The sequence below is a fragment of the Pteropus vampyrus genome, unplaced genomic scaffold (genome assembly GCF_000151845.1).
Source record: "Pteropus vampyrus isolate Shadow unplaced genomic scaffold, Pvam_2.0 Scaffold55, whole genome shotgun sequence".
NCBI lineage: Eukaryota > Metazoa > Chordata > Mammalia > Chiroptera > Pteropodidae > Pteropus > Pteropus vampyrus.
Genome location: NW_011888836.1, coordinates 2091813 through 2113476, shown reverse-complemented (window position 1 = coordinate 2113476; position 21664 = coordinate 2091813). Strand labels below are relative to the sequence as shown.

General features: G+C 39.7%; 1 protein-coding gene and 1 pseudogene across 3 annotated transcripts in view; one reads left to right on the top strand and one right to left on the bottom strand.

Moving 5' to 3' along the window:
* The window catches only part of KCTD1 (potassium channel tetramerization domain containing 1), a 173754-nt gene that overhangs the window by 53053 nt on the left and 99037 nt on the right, over positions 1 to 21664 (bottom strand). The gene's annotated exons all lie outside the window — the stretch shown is intronic.
* LOC111739881 lies at positions 11611 to 11729 on the top strand (annotated as a pseudogene).

Genomic DNA, 21664 nt, shown 5'->3' with positions numbered 1-21664 from the left:
TTTAAAAGGTCCAGAGAGAGAGGAGGGCAAGACCAATACTGTCTTTTGCAAAGAAGGAGAATTGAGGCAGGAATATTTAGATTAATTGCCTAAGGTCAAAAAAGTTAGTTGATTTAAAGTGAGAAGGAAAATATCCAGGATCTAAGCATACATTCTCCTGTCTCAAATGTGCTGTCTCAGTCTGCAGCAATCAGGGAGAGTCTGACCCACTAGACTTGGATCACTCTGAAAACCGGCCTTTCATTTGCCCGTGGCAGCAGACAGCATTGCACTGGAGCATTTCCGCTCCAGGAAGCAAAATGTGCAGCAGAAAGTCTTTGGTATTCTTAAAAGCCCCAGCTTAATTTTATTAGATGGTTATTTAACCACAAGACACGGTATATAATGCCATGACAATGGTGGGGGAGGCAGGATGAGGTGGGTAACAAAATTTTGTCTAAGGATAAAAGCAGTCAGTGTTAGAGAAACAGGAAATGGACAGAAAACAGCCCAAGAAAAGAGGCCAAGAAGAAATGAGAAGATGAAAAGGAACGGAAGTGGGGCAGGAAGTGAGAAGAGGCCAGTGATGTGGGAGGGAGACAGGAAGAAAAATTGATAGAAAGGAAAACACAAGAGAGACAAAAAGAGAGACAGGGAGAAAAGTGTGTGGGGTGGATCTGACTAGTTTTACTCCTTACTTTCCAACCACCTGCCTACTTATCTACTCAGGAGATCTGTTTCAAATGCCTGTTGTCTTGCCCGTAGCTCCTCTTCTTTTCCCATAGTAGGATCTTACTTGACCCCTCTAAGTTGGTAGCTGTGAGGGAGGTTTGGAGGAGGGTTTAAAGGGTTCTCCAGATCTCGCAATTTGCTACAATCTTCGTAACAACAAATCCAAATGATTCCCTCTATGTAATGCTTCCTTCTGAAGATCGCAGGGCTGAAACCTAATTTTTAGAGAACCATGTAGATCCTTGACCCAGATGGAAAGTTTGCCAATAAATGAGCTCACAGATAAATGGTTCTAGCCTGTAGAATGGAAGATCATAGGCATCAATTGAAAGCCTACAGATACAATCATAATGAAATCAGGAGGTAAGCAATACTCAGTTATTTTTCCTATCAGCCCCCCACAGTACTTAATAAAATACTTTTTAAATTTTTACACACAGTAGAAAATGAATAAACAGTACTGATGGTGACAAAGCAAGTCTATAAGGCTCTATAATTGAGTGCTCTGATCTCTTTCCAGTAAATGATCTCAGTGATTTTTCCCTTAGGGCAGTGGCCCTCAAATGTCATTTGATTTGTTACCGACCCATCCCACCCGTAAAATAAAGAAAAATCAAAGCCCACAATCCCATGGCATTAATAGGCACAAATGTCAATTAAGGAAAAATTAAACTCTAGTGAAGTGAAAGGGATTTTGTGGAAATAAAGTAAACGCCTAATACTTTCCAAGACAGAAGCCTGACACTGTCATACTGCACAGTAAAAACACCCATGCTGTGAGGAACTAAGCAGTGCCAGGCTCGCTGAGGAGCCTCTGGGGTTTGCAGTCCACACCCTGAGAAGCTGGGCATTAGGAGTGTTGGTATTGCTGAGGTTTTAAAAACTGACAAGGCGGCAGCCAACCAGCCCTCTGGGGCTGACTCGATCCCTGCAGCTCTGAGGGAGAGATTGGGGCAGGTGGGGAGGGGCTGGTCAGCACGAGAGGGACAAACTCCACCAAGCCCCAATCCAGAACGAAGTGTTTTCACAAATGAAGTGTACTCAGAACCACCCTTGGAAATCAATCAGACTGCAGGCTCCGTGAGGACGGGAACTGTGTTTTGTTCACTGTAGCCCCAGTCTCTGGCACAGAGCCTGGCATTTAGTAGGCACTAATAAACACTGTCATATTATTTAATCAAATTCCAGAAGAGAATGGAAAAGGTGGGTGCACCACAGCCCCGTCTTTCACCTTCCTTCACACAGACTTCCTTCCCTTCTCTCCAATAACCATATAAGGCATTAGATTCACTTTACTGTAGGGAATAGGAGCAGAAGGGGAAACCAAAAACTAACCTGGGGCTGAAACAGGCAGAGAGTACTTCATGTAACGTAATATAGCAATATTAGCTGCACATTATTTAAACACTTGACTATGAGAAATGTTACGAATCACTTAGGTGGATGTTTATTCTGTAATAAAGGTAATAACGTTTTTAAATGAAATAAAATATTTTATGGTATAATCTTCTAAACTGACAGCTACTCTTTATTAATTCTATTTGGAAAAATATTACTAACACATTAGCAATGTTGTACAGAGGCAGGCTAGAATCACGAGCTCCAGAGCCATAGTGCTGGCCTTCGATCATAGTGCTACCACGTGCTTGCTGTGTGACTTAACTGCTCTGTGCCTCAGTTTCTCCATTTTTAAGAGGATGATAATGCCTTTTATAATTATTGTGAAAAATCAGTAATTCATGTTAAAAAAAAAAGTAGAAAGTTATAAAAAGCATTTATCTAGTGCCTGCAATAGAAAAAAACTAAAAAGAAGGAAACTATTATTTTTAATTTTTAATGATGGTTTTAAAGATTTTACAAATGATAACTATTTTAAAGATTTTAATGATTATTTTTAATGGATACTTACAAAATACCAGTCTATACAAATGTCGCTTATACAACCATTCTTATTCTTTATTTTCCGTTTTTCATTGGTTCTGAACTTGCTGTGAAATCCCAGCTTATCTTATACCACATAGCGGGCAGAATGATACAAACAAGTTTGCCCCTCCAATCCACGGGTTTTGCATCCACGAATTCAACCAACTGTGGACTGGAAACTGTATTTTCAATCCATGGTTGGGAATTCGCAGATGCTGAGGGCCGATTATATGCATTGTTCTATGTCATTTTACATTAGGAACTTGAGCATCCACAGATTTGGGTAACCACACAGGTCCTCTGAGGAACAACTGTACCCAGAAACTAAAACTTTACAAGTATTACCTGATATACATAATGCGTATCAATGAACTTTTGATATTATTAACCACCGAGAATAATAAGCACTAAATTCATTTTTTCCTGCTTTTCCTTTATTATCAAGTCTGTTTAAGTACAACTTCTATCTCCATGAAGACAGTTAGTGAATTTGCCAGACTTTCACAGTTATGTTAAATCACACAAGTAGTATTTTTAAACACCTTCAGAAAGTCCTAACTCCAGTGATGGCCTTAGTCACTGCTTAGAGAATTCCCATGTGACTGCAAGTGCCCTCAGAACATCCCTCTTTTCTGTAGTTCTTATGTGTGACAAATATGCAAAAGATGAGATTCTGGTACGCGAATGAGGCTAAAACTGTGGTCTCTAACCTTTTTGGCACCAGGGACCGGTGCTCCTATGAGAATCTAATGCCTGATGGTCTGAGGTGGAGCTGAGGCGGAGATGCTAGCGCAAGGGAGTGGCTGCAGATACAGACGAAGCTTCATTCTCCTATCCACTGCTCACTTTCTGCCATGCGTCCTGGTTCCTAATAGGCCATGGACCAGTACCGGTCCATGGCCCGGGGGTTGGGGACCCCTGTGCTAAAATATTAACTACTTTTTTCTAAGTCAGTCTAGTATTTTATGGAAAAGTGTTTTGTTGAAACAAAAAGACATTGTAAATTTTTACACCTGAAAAGGCACTGGCCTTCTAATAGAAATCCTAAACAAAAAGGTAATCAGATAAAGGTAATACCAATGGCACTTAACTTTCTGGTCTGTTTATCACCATTTGGAAAAGGTGACCAAAGTATTAATATTCACTCAACCATTTATATTAACTAAGACTCAAAATAAATTCCATCGCTGGAATTGTTTTACCTGCTAATAATGTACTTGATATCCTGTTTCATGTAGTTAGTATACGGAAATTAAAATCTTAAATTAAGTCGTGATTACCACTTCTTTCTCTAAAGCTATCTTCAGTTGCACTAATATAATTTAGCTAGATGGTAATAAAGAAGGTGATAGGAGGAGGTAAGAAATTAGCATACTTGAAATACAAAAATAAGTGTGGAGAAGGACGGTGGTAAAAGTCTATATACTCCAAGCCAATTGCCATTTGTTACTCTTAATTTAAAAATCTGTAAGAAAGCATCAAAATCAATTCAATTCAGTTTTAATGAGACAGCTCTAGCAGGAGCCTATTCACTGTACCTATTCTAATTAGCATGAATATGTCCTCAATGTCAAATCTGACAATACACTTAACTAAATTAATGTTAATCCCGTTAAAACAGGATTATATTTGAGTTAACAGCTCTAAAACAGAATTTGCGTATTAACATTTTGATAATAACTAGCAAATGAACTCAGGGCTGGAAAAGAGCTTGTTCATGATTGTTTCCCCAAAAAAGGAAACTGAGGCTCAGGGAGACTCAAAGGCCTGCTCAGCGCCCACAGCTGAAAAGCGCCTGGTGAGCATGGTTTCAACACATGCGTGTGCCCAGTGATTTTCTCTCTGCCATCTCCCCAGACAGACCTGGAATTCTGTGCAGCCTTGTAAAACTAAATGGAAGTCAGATGATATCCCACCCAAATTATTAATGACGAATAGTATTTGTTAAGACTCCACAATAGAAAACCTCAGGTACCCTTGTAGAGGTTATTAAGTACAATTTTTGCTTTTTAATTGCTACTTACGCTGAAATTACTACCTCTTCAAGATTTACATGAAGATAATTTGAAGATTTCATTTGAGGTAGATGTCAAAACACACGCTAGTTGACCTTCATTCACACATATTACCAAAGAGATATGAAGGGTATGGAATGAGGAAAATATGACAAGTTGGAACTAAAAGACACCCAAACTAAAATAGCTGCTAAAAAATGGTGCTCGCCAATTCCATAGTTTGGTTCTATAATGTTTACTATGTCCTAAATAAGAAGTTGTAAAATGATCAACTTTCAACTTATGCCTATAAATGTTTACTTCAGCCTGGCTGGCACTAGAAATACTGAGGTGGGGAAGAACAGTCCCTGCTTTGAACTGGATGACACTAGAACATCCATGTTGGACTGGCATCTCCTCTGTTTTAATCTCCTAAAGGCTAGAAGTCTGAAGAGCTGGGTTCGAGTGCTCCTGTACATGCCGGGTACCTGAAGTCACTACACCTCATCCTGTCAAAGAATGAGAAAGGAAGACCTCCTCCAGGGGATGCTTACATGTGTTCATGTGGAATCTTTTCTTTTCAGGAAAAGCTTATAACTTAGTAGCAGATGAAAAGCATAAAAAGGCATGCTGCTGAGGGAGGAGGTTAGGGAGCAGGAGAGGACTACCGCCCTCTGCCAGGCCCTCCTCTCTCTGGAAGAGGGTGGACTGTCCAGGTCTCTGAAGGGTGAAGAGCTCCGGCCTAGATTTTCACAGAGGGGCTCCAGCTCTGACAGCCACTGAGTCCACTAATAACAGTAATGACAAGTAGCATTATGAAGGCTCTCATTGTGTGCTGAGCACTAACTATACTCAACACTTGACATGCATGATCTCATTTAGTCTTTATGATGACCTTGTGACATTTCGCTAAAAATGCCATTACAGGCGTATTCCAATATTATGAAGCTCTAATCTTAGCAAACATTCAACTTTCTTCAATTAAGCCCATTTTCCAGATAGTAGTAATCAAAGACAAAAAAAAAATGCCCTAAAAAACTGCCTCTTTTAAACATGCGGAAAATATATTTGCTTCACAAGGCTGATCTGAGAAATTAATGAGGGTATTAGGTATCTAATATAGGACCACAGGCATAGTGAGGAAATAATATATATTTTAAATAATCTATCAAAATTATGCTCCATCTAGCTATAGAATTCTATTCTGGGTTTTTCTTACTAAAAACTTTACGAGATTCCTGTGGATTAATGGTTCACTTTAAAAGCAGACAGAGGCAAAAAAAAAAAAAAAAAAAAAAAAGCTAGCAAAGAATATATATGTATAAAAAATTACCATTTCATTTATGTGACATGCCAGAAAAGGTACAACCACAACTCATCTACAGTGGCAGGAGGAAGCCCGGTGATCGTCTAGGGGCTGGGACACAGAGGGGGGAGCTGACTGGAGAGGGACAGGAGAAAACTTTTAGGATGGAACTGACCTATATCTTGATTGGAGTGATGGTTACATAGGTATATACATTTGTCAAAATTCACTGAACTATACACTTAAAATGGATGCATTTTTTTGCATAAAGGTGATTGAAAAAAAAGTTCTAAGGAAAAAAAAAAAGCAAGCACAAAATTTCCCAATTGGATGTTTAACCAAATCTCTTGTCTCTTGCATTCTCTTATTGGGATTGACCTACTACATTGCTATGTGGGTTGAACTGTGTCCCCCAAATATTCATATGTTAAAGTCCTAACCCCCAGTACTTCAGAATGCGGCCTTATTTGGAAATAGGGTCCTTGCAGATGTGATTAAGATGAGGTCATACTGGAGTAGGGTGGGCCCTATTCAGATATGACTGGTTTCCCCTTAGAAAGAGGGGAAACTTGGACACAGACAGGCACACAGGGAGAACGACACATGAATGTGAAGGCAGAGATCAGGGTGATGTGAGATGCTGAGGGCCAATTATATGCACTGTTCTATGTCATTTTACATTAGGAACTTGAGCATCCACAGATTTGGGTAACCACACAGGTCCTCTGAGGAACAACTGTACCCAGAAACTAAAACTTTACAAGTATTACCTGATATACATAATGCGTATCAATGAACTTTTGATATTATTAACCACCGAGAATAATAAGCACTAAATTCATTTTTTCCTGCTTTTCCTTTATTATCAAGTCTGTTTAAGTACAACTTCTATCTCCATGAAGACAGTTAGTGAATTTGCCAGACTTTCACAGTTATGTTAAATCACACAAGTAGTATTTTTAAACACCTTCAGAAAGTCCTAACTCCAGTGATGGCCTTAGTCACTGCTTAGAGAATTCCCATGTGACTGCAAGTGCCCTCAGAACATCCCTCTTTTCTGTAGTTCTTATGTGTGACAAATATGCAAAAGATGAGATTCTGGTACGCGAATGAGGCTAAAACTGTGGTCTCTAACCTTTTTGGCACCAGGGACCGGTGCTCCTATGAGAATCTAATGCCTGATGGTCTGAGGTGGAGCTGAGGCGGAGATGCTAGCGCAAGGGAGTGGCTGCAGATACAGACGAAGCTTCATTCTCCTATCCACTGCTCACTTTCTGCCATGCGTCCTGGTTCCTAATAGGCCATGGACCAGTACCGGTCCATGGCCCGGGGGTTGGGGACCCCTGTGCTAAAATATTAACTACTTTTTTCTAAGTCAGTCTAGTATTTTATGGAAAAGTGTTTTGTTGAAACAAAAAGACATTGTAAATTTTTACACCTGAAAAGGCACTGGCCTTCTAATAGAAATCCTAAACAAAAAGGTAATCAGATAAAGGTAATACCAATGGCACTTAACTTTCTGGTCTGTTTATCACCATTTGGAAAAGGTGACCAAAGTATTAATATTCACTCAACCATTTATATTAACTAAGACTCAAAATAAATTCCATCGCTGGAATTGTTTTACCTGCTAATAATGTACTTGATATCCTGTTTCATGTAGTTAGTATACGGAAATTAAAATCTTAAATTAAGTCGTGATTACCACTTCTTTCTCTAAAGCTATCTTCAGTTGCACTAATATAATTTAGCTAGATGGTAATAAAGAAGGTGATAGGAGGAGGTAAGAAATTAGCATACTTGAAATACAAAAATAAGTGTGGAGAAGGACGGTGGTAAAAGTCTATATACTCCAAGCCAATTGCCATTTGTTACTCTTAATTTAAAAATCTGTAAGAAAGCATCAAAATCAATTCAATTCAGTTTTAATGAGACAGCTCTAGCAGGAGCCTATTCACTGTACCTATTCTAATTAGCATGAATATGTCCTCAATGTCAAATCTGACAATACACTTAACTAAATTAATGTTAATCCCGTTAAAACAGGATTATATTTGAGTTAACAGCTCTAAAACAGAATTTGCGTATTAACATTTTGATAATAACTAGCAAATGAACTCAGGGCTGGAAAAGAGCTTGTTCATGATTGTTTCCCCAAAAAAGGAAACTGAGGCTCAGGGAGACTCAAAGGCCTGCTCAGCGCCCACAGCTGAAAAGCGCCTGGTGAGCATGGTTTCAACACATGCGTGTGCCCAGTGATTTTCTCTCTGCCATCTCCCCAGACAGACCTGGAATTCTGTGCAGCCTTGTAAAACTAAATGGAAGTCAGATGATATCCCACCCAAATTATTAATGACGAATAGTATTTGTTAAGACTCCACAATAGAAAACCTCAGGTACCCTTGTAGAGGTTATTAAGTACAATTTTTGCTTTTTAATTGCTACTTACGCTGAAATTACTACCTCTTCAAGATTTACATGAAGATAATTTGAAGATTTCATTTGAGGTAGATGTCAAAACACACGCTAGTTGACCTTCATTCACACATATTACCAAAGAGATATGAAGGGTATGGAATGAGGAAAATATGACAAGTTGGAACTAAAAGACACCCAAACTAAAATAGCTGCTAAAAAATGGTGCTCGCCAATTCCATAGTTTGGTTCTATAATGTTTACTATGTCCTAAATAAGAAGTTGTAAAATGATCAACTTTCAACTTATGCCTATAAATGTTTACTTCAGCCTGGCTGGCACTAGAAATACTGAGGTGGGGAAGAACAGTCCCTGCTTTGAACTGGATGACACTAGAACATCCATGTTGGACTGGCATCTCCTCTGTTTTAATCTCCTAAAGGCTAGAAGTCTGAAGAGCTGGGTTCGAGTGCTCCTGTACATGCCGGGTACCTGAAGTCACTACATCTCATCCTGTCAAAGAATGAGAAAGGAAGACCTCCTCCAGGGGATGCTTACATGTGTTCATGTGGAATCTTTTCTTTTCAGGAAAAGCTTATAACTTAGTAGCAGATGAAAAGCATAAAAAGGCATGCTGCTGAGGGAGGAGGTTAGGGAGCAGGAGAGGACTACCGCCCTCTGCCAGGCCCTCCTCTCTCGGGAAGAGGGTGGACTGTCCAGGTCTCTGAAGGGTGAAGAGCTCCGGCCTAGATTTTCACAGAAGGGCTCCAGCTCTGACAGCCACTGAGTCCACTAATAACAGTAATGACAAGTAGCATTAATAACAGTAATGACAAGTAGCTCTCATTGTGTGCTGAGCACTAACTATACTCAACACTTGACATGCATGATCTCATTTAGTCTTTATGATGACCTTGTGACATTTCACTAAAAATGCCATTACAGGCGTATTCCAATATTATGAAGCTCTAATCTTAGCAAACATTCAACTTTCTTCAATTAAGCCCATTTTCCAGATAGTAGTAATCAAAGACAAAAAAAAAATGCCCTAAAAAACTGCCTCTTTTAAACATGCGGAAAATATATTTGCTTCACAAGGCTGATCTGAGAAATTAATGAGGGTATTAGGTATCTAATATAGGACCACAGGCATAGTGAGGAAATAATATATATTTTAAATAATCTATCAAAATTATGCTCCATCTAGCTATAGAATTCTATTCTGGGTTTTTCTTACTAAAAACTTTACGAGATTCCTGTGGATTAATGGTTCACTTTAAAAGCAGACAGAGGCAAAAAAAAAAAAAAAAAGCTAGCAAAGAATATATATGTATAAAAAATTACCATTTCATTTATGTGACATGCCAGAAAAGGTACAACCACTACTCATCTACAGTGGCAGGAGGAAGCCCGGTGATCGTCTAGGGGCTGGGACACAGAGGGAGGAGCTGACTGGAGAGGGACAGGAGAAAACTTTTAGGATGGAACTGACCTATATCTTGATTGGAGTGATGGTTACATAGGTATATACATTTGTCAAAATTCACTGAACTATACACTTAAAATGGATGCATTTTTTTGCATAAAGGTGATTGAAAAAAAAGTTCTAAGGAAAAAAAAAAAAGCAAGCACAAAATTTCCCAATTGGATGTTTAACCAAATCTCTTGTCTCTTGCATTCTCTTATTGGGATTGACCTACTACATTGCTATGTGGGTTGAACTGTGTCCCCCAAATATTCATATGTTAAAGTCCTAACCCCCAGTACTTCAGAATGCGGCCTTATTTGGAAATAGGGTCCTTGCAGATGTGATTAAGATGAGGTCATACTGGAGTAGGGTGGGCCCTATTCAGATATGACTGGTTTCCCCTTAGAAAGAGGGGAAACTTGGACACAGACAGGCACACAGGGAGAACGACACATGAATGTGAAGGCAGAGATCAGGGTGATGTGACTACAAGCCAAAGAATGCCAAAGATTGCCAGCAAACGACCAGAAGCTAGAAGAGAGGCCTGGAATAGATTCACCCTCACAGCTCTCAGAAGGAACCAACGCTGCCGACACCTTGACTTCTGTCCTCTGTAGCTGTGAAACAATAAATGTCTGTGGTTTAAGCTGTTTAAGACAGTGGTACTTGGTCTGTAGTATGTTGTTATGGCAACCCTGAGAAACTAATATAATAGGGTGCATTTTTTTTTCTGGTTACATTAGGATTGGACACTTTAACCAACTGTAATTTTCTCAAGTGTAATCAAATCTAGATGGCATCTATCCCAGAGACAAGAATCCACCAGACTCTGCTGAACAGCAAACCTGCTTGGAGCCCATGAATAATAAAGGTTAGATTTTCTGAGCATTTACTATACACCAGGGACTGTGGCAAGTGCTTTACTTGAGTCAACTCATTTAATCTCTGCAATAACCATAGAGTAAGATTAATATAAAACCATTTCCAGATAAACTGAGGCTGACAGAAGTTAAGTAAGTTGGCCAAGTCACAAAGCCAGTAAGAAGATGAGCCCTACAGTAGATTTCAAGAATCTCCCATGGCGTCCGTATGCTGCTCCATGAATTCTAAGGTATTGGTGGCTGACAGCCATGTGGGTAACTTTTGTAGCTTTTAAATTATTAGAGATAAAATTATTAGAGTTAAAATTATTTTAAATAGTACCAATTAACTTTTATAAAGATACATTTTTTAAAGTTAGTAAAAATTATATTTTTCCTGGTGATGTTGCAGACTTGTGTTTTCCAAAATATTATAAGAAGTACTGATAGATATTACCAGATGGGGAAGATGGCAAGCTAATTTGGGAAACAGAATTAAACAGGTTTTTTTATACAGGGTTCCCAAGATGATGGCATTGTTCCCCAAACTTACCAGACCCAGGAACCTTATGTTTATAGATGCCTATTACTATAGGACCAGTGTTCCCCTCATTTACTTTGGGAAAAGTCAACTGTGCACAATGACTTATTTTCTCTTTGAACTTGCCATGGAAATTGACTATTACAAGACTCCATTTCTGCACCTATGAAATGTGCATAATAACCGATGCATACTAATTCAAAGGGTTGTTGCAAGAGAAATTAGATAATATACATGATATCAAAATCGAAAAAACTGTAAACCCATGGTAAGCCTTGTGTAGTTTTGTGAAAATTTTACTATTTAACAGTTTTTGAGTTTAGAAAAAGTGTTGGGGAGGCTCCCTTAACGAACTACTTACTCTTCTTTGCTCACATAAGAAAAGCTTCCTTGTCTACAGCCATGCCACCCTGAACGTGCCCCATCTCGTCTGATCTCGAAAGCTAAGCAGGGTCAGGCCTGGTTAGTACTTGGATGGGAACCCACCTAGGACTACTAGGTGCTGTAGGCTTTAAAAAATAACAATAAAGAAAAGAAAAGCTTCCAACAGATTGGAAAACACAATTTGTGGAATTAGGATTAAGGTTTAGGTGGTCGAGCTCTGGCTGGTGCCATCTGGGATCCGAGCGCCCTCACTAGAAAACCCAGCTAAGACACGTGTGGCTCCAAGCAGAGAATAGTCTGGACTCTGCAGTCCAGGAACACCTTGACCAAACACAATTGGAGGGCTTCAGGAATGGCACTGGACACAAAGGTCTGGGGTAGGGAGGTGTTAACTTGGGAGCATCTCAACTGTTACCTCTGTGGCTTCTAATGCAAACGCCCTGAGGCCCCTTACTGCCTGGTCCCCCACCCCGGGTGTCCTGCTGCTGCCCTATTAGGAGATGCACCTACGAGCCTGCTTTGAGGTGAACACTCACCCCAACAGCTGGATTAGGACGCTGGACCTCACCTGTGCAAACTGCCTGCTGTCCAGCAGTGGGGTCTGCTTGTCACTGGGGAAAATGCCCAGACCACGTCCACCCTTACTCATCCACATTTGCCTGCTGAGGGTGCCACGGTGAAGACACCCACAGGCTTCCCTCATTATTTTCAGGCTTTGATGAGAGAGGAAAAAAAGACACCAAAGATTCCCTTAGAGTATAAAAAACGAAAACATTCTAGGTTTTGTTGTATTTCTAAAACATTGTCTTTGCAGATAGAATTAGCTCCATTTAACTGCACATATGATTTTTATTTTTCCCTTGGTAATCATTTGTATTATTTATGAGCCCTCAAGTTCACACATGCTCAGGAATCAATATCCCCATGACATGATTCCACCTTCTTCCTATGTCGTCCTAGCCTTTCCAAATGTTTGAGCAGCTGCCATACACACACACTTTTAAGAAAGCTCTACCTTTCAAAAATCGTATGGGATACATGTAATACATTTGAATATGCACGTTAAGTATCTGAATCCATAAGAATTCCTAAGAAAATGTACAAGTGGTTGTCTCTAGGGAGGAAAATGGGGAGCTAGGAGTCAGAAGTAGGAAGTAAGATTATTTGTGTTAAATGTTAACATGTACTGTGTTAAATTATAAAATATTTTTTATATTTTAAAAAAACCTACAGGTACAAAACCACATGTGCTCTTCTGGAGTTATTTGTTAGAGCAACAACTTTTATTCCTCCTCTAACAAAACGCCTTGATCTCACTGTTTATATGTACTGCCTGGATGAACTCCACCCAAAAGATCCTCTGGAAAGAATGCTGAATATCAAGAGATCATTTCTCCAAAAAAAATCTCTCCTAGAAAACCTGGCCAATCCCAGCCACCAGTCTCCAGAGCCTTCCTTTGATGAGTCTGGCAAAGAACATTATTATCCAAACACCAACTTTCACAATCTTGGCTTATTTCTCACGTGCAACTCTCTCTACCAGGAAGGGCTTTCCAGAAGGCCTTCCAGGTTAAGAGGAAGAGACTGTCAGCTAACCTTCACTGTGTGCTTCAGTGTGCCAGGCATGGTGCTAAGGGTGGTGCAGATACCCTCCTCCTCCACCCCCACGAGGCAGGGCTGCTAGTATGGCTACCTCATAAGTCAACTGTGTTTAGATTATGTAACCTGCCTCAGGTCTCACACGAAAATGCAACGACACATGTGCTCTGGTCCACTTTGCAATCTGCTTATTTGCGGGCTGACTTCTGTAACACAATTGCTCTGTGTAAGCCAGTATTCGTAACTCCCCATCACCTCTAGTGATGTCCAACACACTATTCCACCTCATTCCCTTCCTTTTCATCCCACAGTTAGATTGAACTAACTCGGTATTTCCCAAAGACTTTCTAAAATTTTTGCATAAGCTGTTTGCTCTGTTTTGAATGTTCTTCCCAGGGCAGGTCCCTTTATGCCTCTGAGATTCCTTTCCCCAAGGCCCCATCTCAGCAGCCCCACTCTCCCATAACCACCTGTCATGTCCCCTCGTTTCCATTTTCTATAGAACACTTACTACTATATCATGTTTTCTCACTGTTACCTCTTTTTGTCCATCTCACACCTCCTAGAAAATAAGCTCCGAGAGGGCAGGGCCCTAGCTGGTTTGGTGGATCGCTGCTATTTCCAGAGCCTACACACACCTACTATAGCACCTGTGGTAGGCGTTTATTAAACAGTAGTTGAGAGATGTGGAAATTATTTCGATATCTCTAAACCCTGTTCCTCAGGGCAGGGGCCTTCAGCTTCTAGTCCTGAAGGAAAAGGGCCAGTCATTAACACTATTCTCTTCTGGATGGAAAACAATCACCCAAGGATGCATTAAACTGTGAGTTGAATGAGAGAAGAGACCAGCAAGGAAGCAGCCCTTCCTTGACATTTCTAGCACCCAGAGGAGGGAGAGAGCCTCTTACACACATGAGGAACCTCCTAGCCTCAGTTCATGACCTTCAGGACACCTGGGGGTTCCTTCCATGAGGCTGTGGTCTGGATGGGCATTCCCAAACAGTGGAGACACAGAGTTATTTCAGGGGTTATGCAAATGACTATTTTCTTGTTTCTAAATAGTTATAAGAAGTGTGTTTCAGTAAGTATTAGAAAACATAACCAGCACATCGAATCTGTGATTCCCTGGCTACTGTCTCAGGATGAGTCTAAAATAGGCAACAGAAAGCCACTAGGTACACACAAATACTGGCAAAATGAGAAAGAGCAAAAGTCATGACAGTGGTGCACAGTGACATTGGAGACATGACTCCTGTGTTGCTCCTGTCTCCTCCACGGCGTCCAGAGGGATGCTGGAGCAGAGCTGGGTGAAGACTCAGTAATAAGAACACTGTGTGGATAAAGGAGCTTAATGGGGGTGGAGAAAGGGGGCTGCCCTGAAGAACTGGTGTTTCGGTGCAGTTCGCCTTGCACATTTCCCGACAACTTTCGAACCTCAGAATTTATAGTTAACCAGTTTCTCCAAGCTTTAATGCAACATATTTTCTGCACGAAGTAGCAATGAGTAAATAGCAGAGCCCTAAACCCTAGTACTTTAACCCTTTCATCACCAACCTACCTTTTTCTTTGAACACTGTTGTCAGTACCTGTGAGAAGACACAGTGTTTTCTCTTTGGCCCTTTAGGAACAAAAATCTACTCTGCAATACACAGGAGAGGCCCATAACACATCCTCAGCTGGAGGCCAAGGTCAAGAGAGGGTCTCTCTGCTTTTTCCATCACCTAAAAGGTAGGGGGGAAAAAAGCTTCTGGTGAAATGTTCACTGCAAAGAGCTTTAAAAAACGTTAAAAAGTCATTATTCCAGGTCAGTGGTCAGTGACTGACTTTTTTGGGGTACAAAAGTACTCAAACCAAAACAAAGATTCTATTATTAAGGTTCTATCACGATCTTCAGAAAGGAGAGACTGAAAACTTTTGTTTACATAGAAGAGTATTACTACAAATAACAAAGAAATAGAAGGGAGAGATGAATAGAGGGAGCAGAGAGAAATATTAGGTTCGTGAAACTACTCTGAATGATTCTACAATGGTAGATACATATCACTGTACTTTTGCCAAAACCCATGGAATGTATACCACCAAGAATGAACCCTAATGTATACAACGGACTTTGGGTGCTAAGGAAGTGTCAGTGTAGGTTCATTCATTGTAACAATGTACCTCTATCATGGGAATGCAGATAGTAGGGAGAGGGTGTACCTATTTGGGGACAGGGGACATACGGGCACTCTCTAAATTTTCCACTCAAATTTGCTATGAACCTAAAAGTGCTCCAAAAAAAATAAAATTTATTGATTAAGAAAAAAAATGAATTAAAAAAATTACATTTGTTGCAAGTCACAATAATTTTTTTTTTTTCCAGAAAAGAACAGCATATAGAAACCTATCTTTTTCCCTTATGAGCATCTACCTCACTCAGGCCCAGTTCAGACGGAAGTCTAGAAATCCTCTCTCTGCACATATGCACAATGCTTAAAATCAGTTAAAGTGATTCTAACAAGAGCCTATCAGAATTCCAAGAAACTCAAGATCTAGCATGTTCGTGGCACAGAATGCAACTCATCCATTCTCTCCCTGTTCTGAGAAACATTTTCTGACAGTGTTCCTATTTTATCTAGCTTTTCTTTCAATAAAATGGGCTGCTACCTTGAACTTGATTCTCTGCCTTGTCACTGACTCTTTCCAAATACAAAGAATGTTCACATTCTCCTTGTAAATGGGGAGGATTGAGATGAGGACCACCTTTTAACCTTTTAAATGGGAGGCAAGATCTCGTAGCACTAAAGATTCGGATTCTCCAGGGAGCAGGGTGGGCAGCAGTCGGAGGAGGGGACTCTCTGAAGATCCCGCCCCAGGGAGTTGAGGCTGCAGTGCCATCTAACCTGAGTCAGTCTTTATCTTCTGTGGTTTTAGAAAAGTAAATAAAGTATTAATAAAACAACCAAAGCCAGTCACTCCATCTGTCCTTATCATCTATTGACTCCCTCCCACAAGCATGTAAACATGCCCAGGTCTCCCTCATCTTAAAAATACACAAAATCCCCCCCAGCCTCTTCTCTGTCCCCCACCTACCTCTGGCTCCTGCTCTCCTGCTCCCTCTCTGGGACACTCAAACCTGAAAGAAGCCCCCTCCCTTTCTGATGGCTATTCTCTTTCATCGCCACTCACTGCTCCCTCAACTCACTCACCCTAGCATGACTTCTATGCACTGCCCATCACCCCCACAAAACTGCCTGGCAAAAATGACTTAAGGCTTCCCTGTAGAGAAGCCAGAGGACATACACCGAGGCCTCATCTGACCTGAAGTCTCAGCTACATTAACACAATCGACCACTCCCTTGGCTCCGGGTACACTGTACCACACGAGTCCCCTCCTTCCCCTCTGGCCCCTGCTGTGGCTCTATGCAAGTTTCTTGGGAGGCCTATTCTCCCACTATGATTTCATTCTAAACAAAATAATCCACCCTGAGTAGCTTCGATTATCATCTACAAACTGGTGAAGCTCCGAATTCAACATCTCTAAGGCAGAACTCACCACATCTCCCCAGTGCTCCTCCCACAGGGGCCTGTTTCAATAAGCAGCACCAGCATTTGCTTTGTCCACTGCCCGAACACCTTCCACCCCGCAACACCAACATCCATGTCCTATGGATTCTACTCCCCAAACATCTCGGAACCATCTTCTACTTCTCTCACTACTACCAACTATAACTTCCACCTTTGCTCTAGTTCCTATGCGATCAACCCATGGTCCCCATCTCAACTGAAGAAAACTTATTTTAAAAAAAGCAAGCTGCATTCCATCCTTCTCTGCTAAAAGTCTTCCAAAATTGTCTAGACTATAAGATGAGGTTTGAAACCTTTTAACATGGCCTAGACACCATAGGTCTTTATCAAATGCTTCCTTCAGCTTTCTCTATCACCACTTCCCCATCACTCTCTATGCACAAAAAGCCCACAGACTTCCTTTCTGCTCTGGAATATTCTGGAATGTTCCATGGTTTTTTCTGTCTCTGGGCTTTTTCACTCATGCACTTCCCTCTGTCTACCATATCTCTCAGATCATAATCCTTCCTTTCTCTGTTCTCTCTACACCTTCTGGAAGTGAAAACAGAATAAAAGACCAAAGGAGGATAAAAATCAAGAAGAATAGACAAGTTATTTAAAAGAAAATGTAACCCAAGGAGGTTATGCCTAAATCAGAACAGAATAAATTCCTAAATGGTATTAAACAACTGTGAGAGTACTGATTTTATTTTCCATAGCTATGAACAATCAAAAAGATGTCTGGTGTCCACCATCAAATCTTGTAAAAGTAAAATGGGATTAGTGACAATAGTCATTGGTATTTCTTAATATGGTATATATCCTAAAAGTAATAAATTGACATGAGTGAGAAGAGGCCAAATACCAACTATAAAAACACAAGGTAGACAGTTGGACAGACAGACACAGACTCCCATAAACCCAAGCTACAATATTGACTATCTAAAGTTGGAGTTCTTTCCCTATGAAATTCTCAATTGTGTACTGTCGACTCTATAATTTGAACAAATATTATATATTGGATGATTCTGTAAAATCAAATGCATAACTTCATAAAAGGGTTTCTCTTAGTTGTTATGGGGTCAAGGTTAAGCCAGGGAAAGCCAGGAGAAATGAGAGATATAGATAAAGGAGAAAGGAAAGAAAATCGGAGAAGGCTTGAGGTAGAGAATACTGGTCCAGCCATGAAGCACAGAAGAGGCTGAAGTCCAGGTTTGGTGATCTAAGGGCAAATCCATCTTAGTCCTGCCCCTCCTTCATCCATAGATGACACACCTTGACAACTAGGACCTCACCTCTACTAGGACAACACTGCTACCATCACCACATTTAATGAAGCTGGTGATTTATTTGGGTGTATGTGATTCCCTCTGTGTACTAAGAAATTGACAGAAGAGAACAAATTAAATTTGGAACAGACTCAGTAGAGAACTTGCCTCAGTCTTCAGGGGCACTGTCTTAATCTGACCCTTTAGAGCATAGCACAATGCCAGGCACACAGTAGGTGTGTGACAAATATTTAGGGAAAGATGTATTTTTTTTCTTATGTGCTTTTGAGGAGCATTTTATTTCTAATGTTCAGAGCTAAAGAAATAATTTTCATTTTTTTCAAATGAGGGTAAAATATTTAGATCCTTCCCTGCTCAGGGCTAGGAGGGTAAAGATTATAAATTAACCCTAAGATGTTATTATAAAATATTTGTATTCATTTCTACAAATACTTTTGAGCACCTAAAATGTGTCAACTACTGTGCCAGGCACTGGGAACAGAACGGTGAGCAAAACAGGCAATGTCCCAGGAATAAGCCCATATGAAGGGTAGGATGAATGAAACTCATGAAAATGTTAACTCTCACTCTGAAAAAAATATTCGACTATTAGTTTTTGAAGGGCTACTCTGCATATAGCAAAAAGATAAAATTACCCTAAATCAATTACAGGTTAAAATACATTAAGCCAGACACATTACCTTATATATCATATTAAGTACTACAAAAATTACACACACACACACACACACACACACACACACACACACACACACACATATCCTTAAAACATCAATCACAACCAGAAATGGCAACAGACACTGTAAGTATACAGCAAGGTATGTTTAATTTTAAACGACCTGACACGATATCATATCAAGGACAGACAACGACTCTAAAACAGAATTTCTCTCAGTGTATTTAATTTACAAATAACTAATTTGTAAAAATTTGATTTGCAGACCTTTTTTGCCCAGATAGAATCATAGGTTCTTAGGGCAGAAAGGATTCTAAAGGTCACCAGACCAGGTATTCCAGTAATAGCTGTCTTACTGAGAAGGGCTTCTCGTAAATTGGTTTATGTGAGTTAGCCTGATTAACCATCCCTCAGTGAGGCTAGGATACAGTTTAGCACTATTTAGCCAGCAGCCATACTAGCTGATCCCTCATTCTCAAATGCTAATCCCAGGATTCTTTAGCATCACAAACAAGTACCGCTCTATGTTAATATTTTCTCTTGATTCCATCAATAATACCTTAGCTACTTTCTTTCGCAGGAGAGGAGAGAAAAGCGTGCATCTTCTGACCTAACTATTCAGCAAGGCTGTTTGGGGAAGTGTGTACCCAAGAGAAAAGAGACCTCAGTCCCTTAGCCACTCCGGCCCAGGATTAGAATCAACTGAATAGACTAGAACAATCTCATTGTAAAGGTTACACAAAACCTAGCAAGTGAGGGGAGGGGGCTTTGTTGACCAGGAAAGACATGCTGAGCCTATGAATCAGGATCAAGACTCTGGACCAGAGTCTGCTACTCAGTCCCTCTGGGCTTCCATTTCCTCACCCCCACTATCAAGTTGAGGTGGTCAGATATGTTATTCGCTCTGAGTTCTTAAGAAAGGAACTCTGTTAACACCCATTCTATACAGTTTACTTCTCCTTCCACTAATATTTTAATCAAGGTAACTGTAAGTGTGATGTGGTTCATGCAAAAATGAACACCTTTATCTGGAAGAGTGGGGAGACCAGTCACAGCTCAGTCTGCTCTGGGCTCACGCAAAGCCTCACCTGTGATCTTGTTAGCACAAGGTGTATGTTACCTGGTTCTTTATGGGTGGGACTCGAGTGTTGGGGAAGGAGATGGCACATGAGGAGGAGGGAGGAGCCACCCTGTCAGTTCGGTCTATATTAGTGCTAGTTTTGTTAGTTTTAATGTCTATCACTTCTGTTTGAATGTCAAATCCACGAGAAATGAGACATTCTTTACTGGGTCAACAGACGACTAACTAGCACATAGTAGGTGCTCAGTAAAGATTGGCTGAATGAATGGACAAGTGCGAGACCTGGGATATAGTCCGTCCCGGGTTTGCCATTCACCAACTGTACTTCCTGGGGCAGGCTACTGAATCTCGATAGCCAACAAGATTGTTATGAAGATTAGATGGAATTATTTACACTGAAGATTTACAGTTACATATTACACATTGCTAGGGCCCATGGCAAGCTACCCCAAAATATCCCACAGTGGCATACTGATTATTTTGAATTCAAGTTACTTGACCAAGTGGCCTATGCCAGAAGGGCACCTTGACCCTTGTTTCCTTGAATACAGGAAATAAATCACCCATGTGTCCACCCTGCACCTGGAAGACATTCCTTATTGTTAAACAACTCAGAACCAAAAAGTCTGTGTAATCAGATCTTCTTGCCACTTTTCTAATTTACTACTTCGTTTAAATTCCTAACAGATCCCCAAACCTTGCTTAGATTCCTTTCTAATGAGCGCTTTCTTTGTCCTGTCAATTTCTCACAAATTTGTCTAAAAAGTTTTAAAAGGTACCTGGTTCAATCCCTTGAGCCTTATGATTTGAGCAACATATTTTGACTCCTCCGTGCACACATATTAAATGATTTTTTCTCCTGTTAAATCTAATCTTGTATTAATTTTATCACTTCATTACTAGTCTGGCCATAACAACTAAAGAAAAGTAAAAGAGAGGAATTCTCTCCCTTTCTAACAATATATATGCTAGTGATTGTAATGATCATGGGGAGGAATTCTTCAGGAATGAGGTGTAACCCTGATACCAAGCAATGCATTGAAGGCTAATAACTAATTACAATTCATATTTCATGATGCAGATATTTACTGACTTAATTTCTAAACAAGTTGGTATAAACTAAAACTAAAATGTGAATTATTTTAAAATTTATGTAAGTTGAGCAAGTATTTTATTTGTCAGGTAGGAAAAGAGAGTTAAGAGAATGACATTCTCTCTCTCAAATTAGCACTTTAACACAAAGAGTGCCACTGTTCTATGCAATACATTGCCAGAAAGTTTCATATTCTTTATTGTATCTGGATGAGAACTTTTCTGGTTGTAAAGTGGCCAGTAGAATGTTTTTAAAACTATTATTTAAAAAAAAAAAAGACCCTGCTATTTATTATCTGGTCATATGTATTGCTTTTAATGGTAGAAGTTTAAAAGATCCTAGTTGTATATTCTATCCAATTAAGATATTTGTTAATTCAAACAAATTTAGAATATGATTTACTAGCATCACAACATTCTAATGAAAATTATAAAGAGATTGATTTCTATAAATTCATTGTTTATAATTAGGAAAAATCAAATTACCTATTTTTTAATGATACATAATTTTATTGAACAATGATTTATGTTGTTGATACCTGTATGTCATTTTAATGTTTTTTTTTTCTGTTTAAAATCTGCTTAATCTGTTAGTCTGAAATTGATCCTTTAAATATTTTATATAAACTGTCCTCTTCATGATATAACTAAGGAGCAAATAAAAGCTTGATTTAACTATTTTTATTTTAGTGAGTTACACACTGGCTCAAACAGGGATATACCAAGAATTTAATATACATCTTCTCTAAACTTTACAGTTCTTTAAATTTACCTTTTGA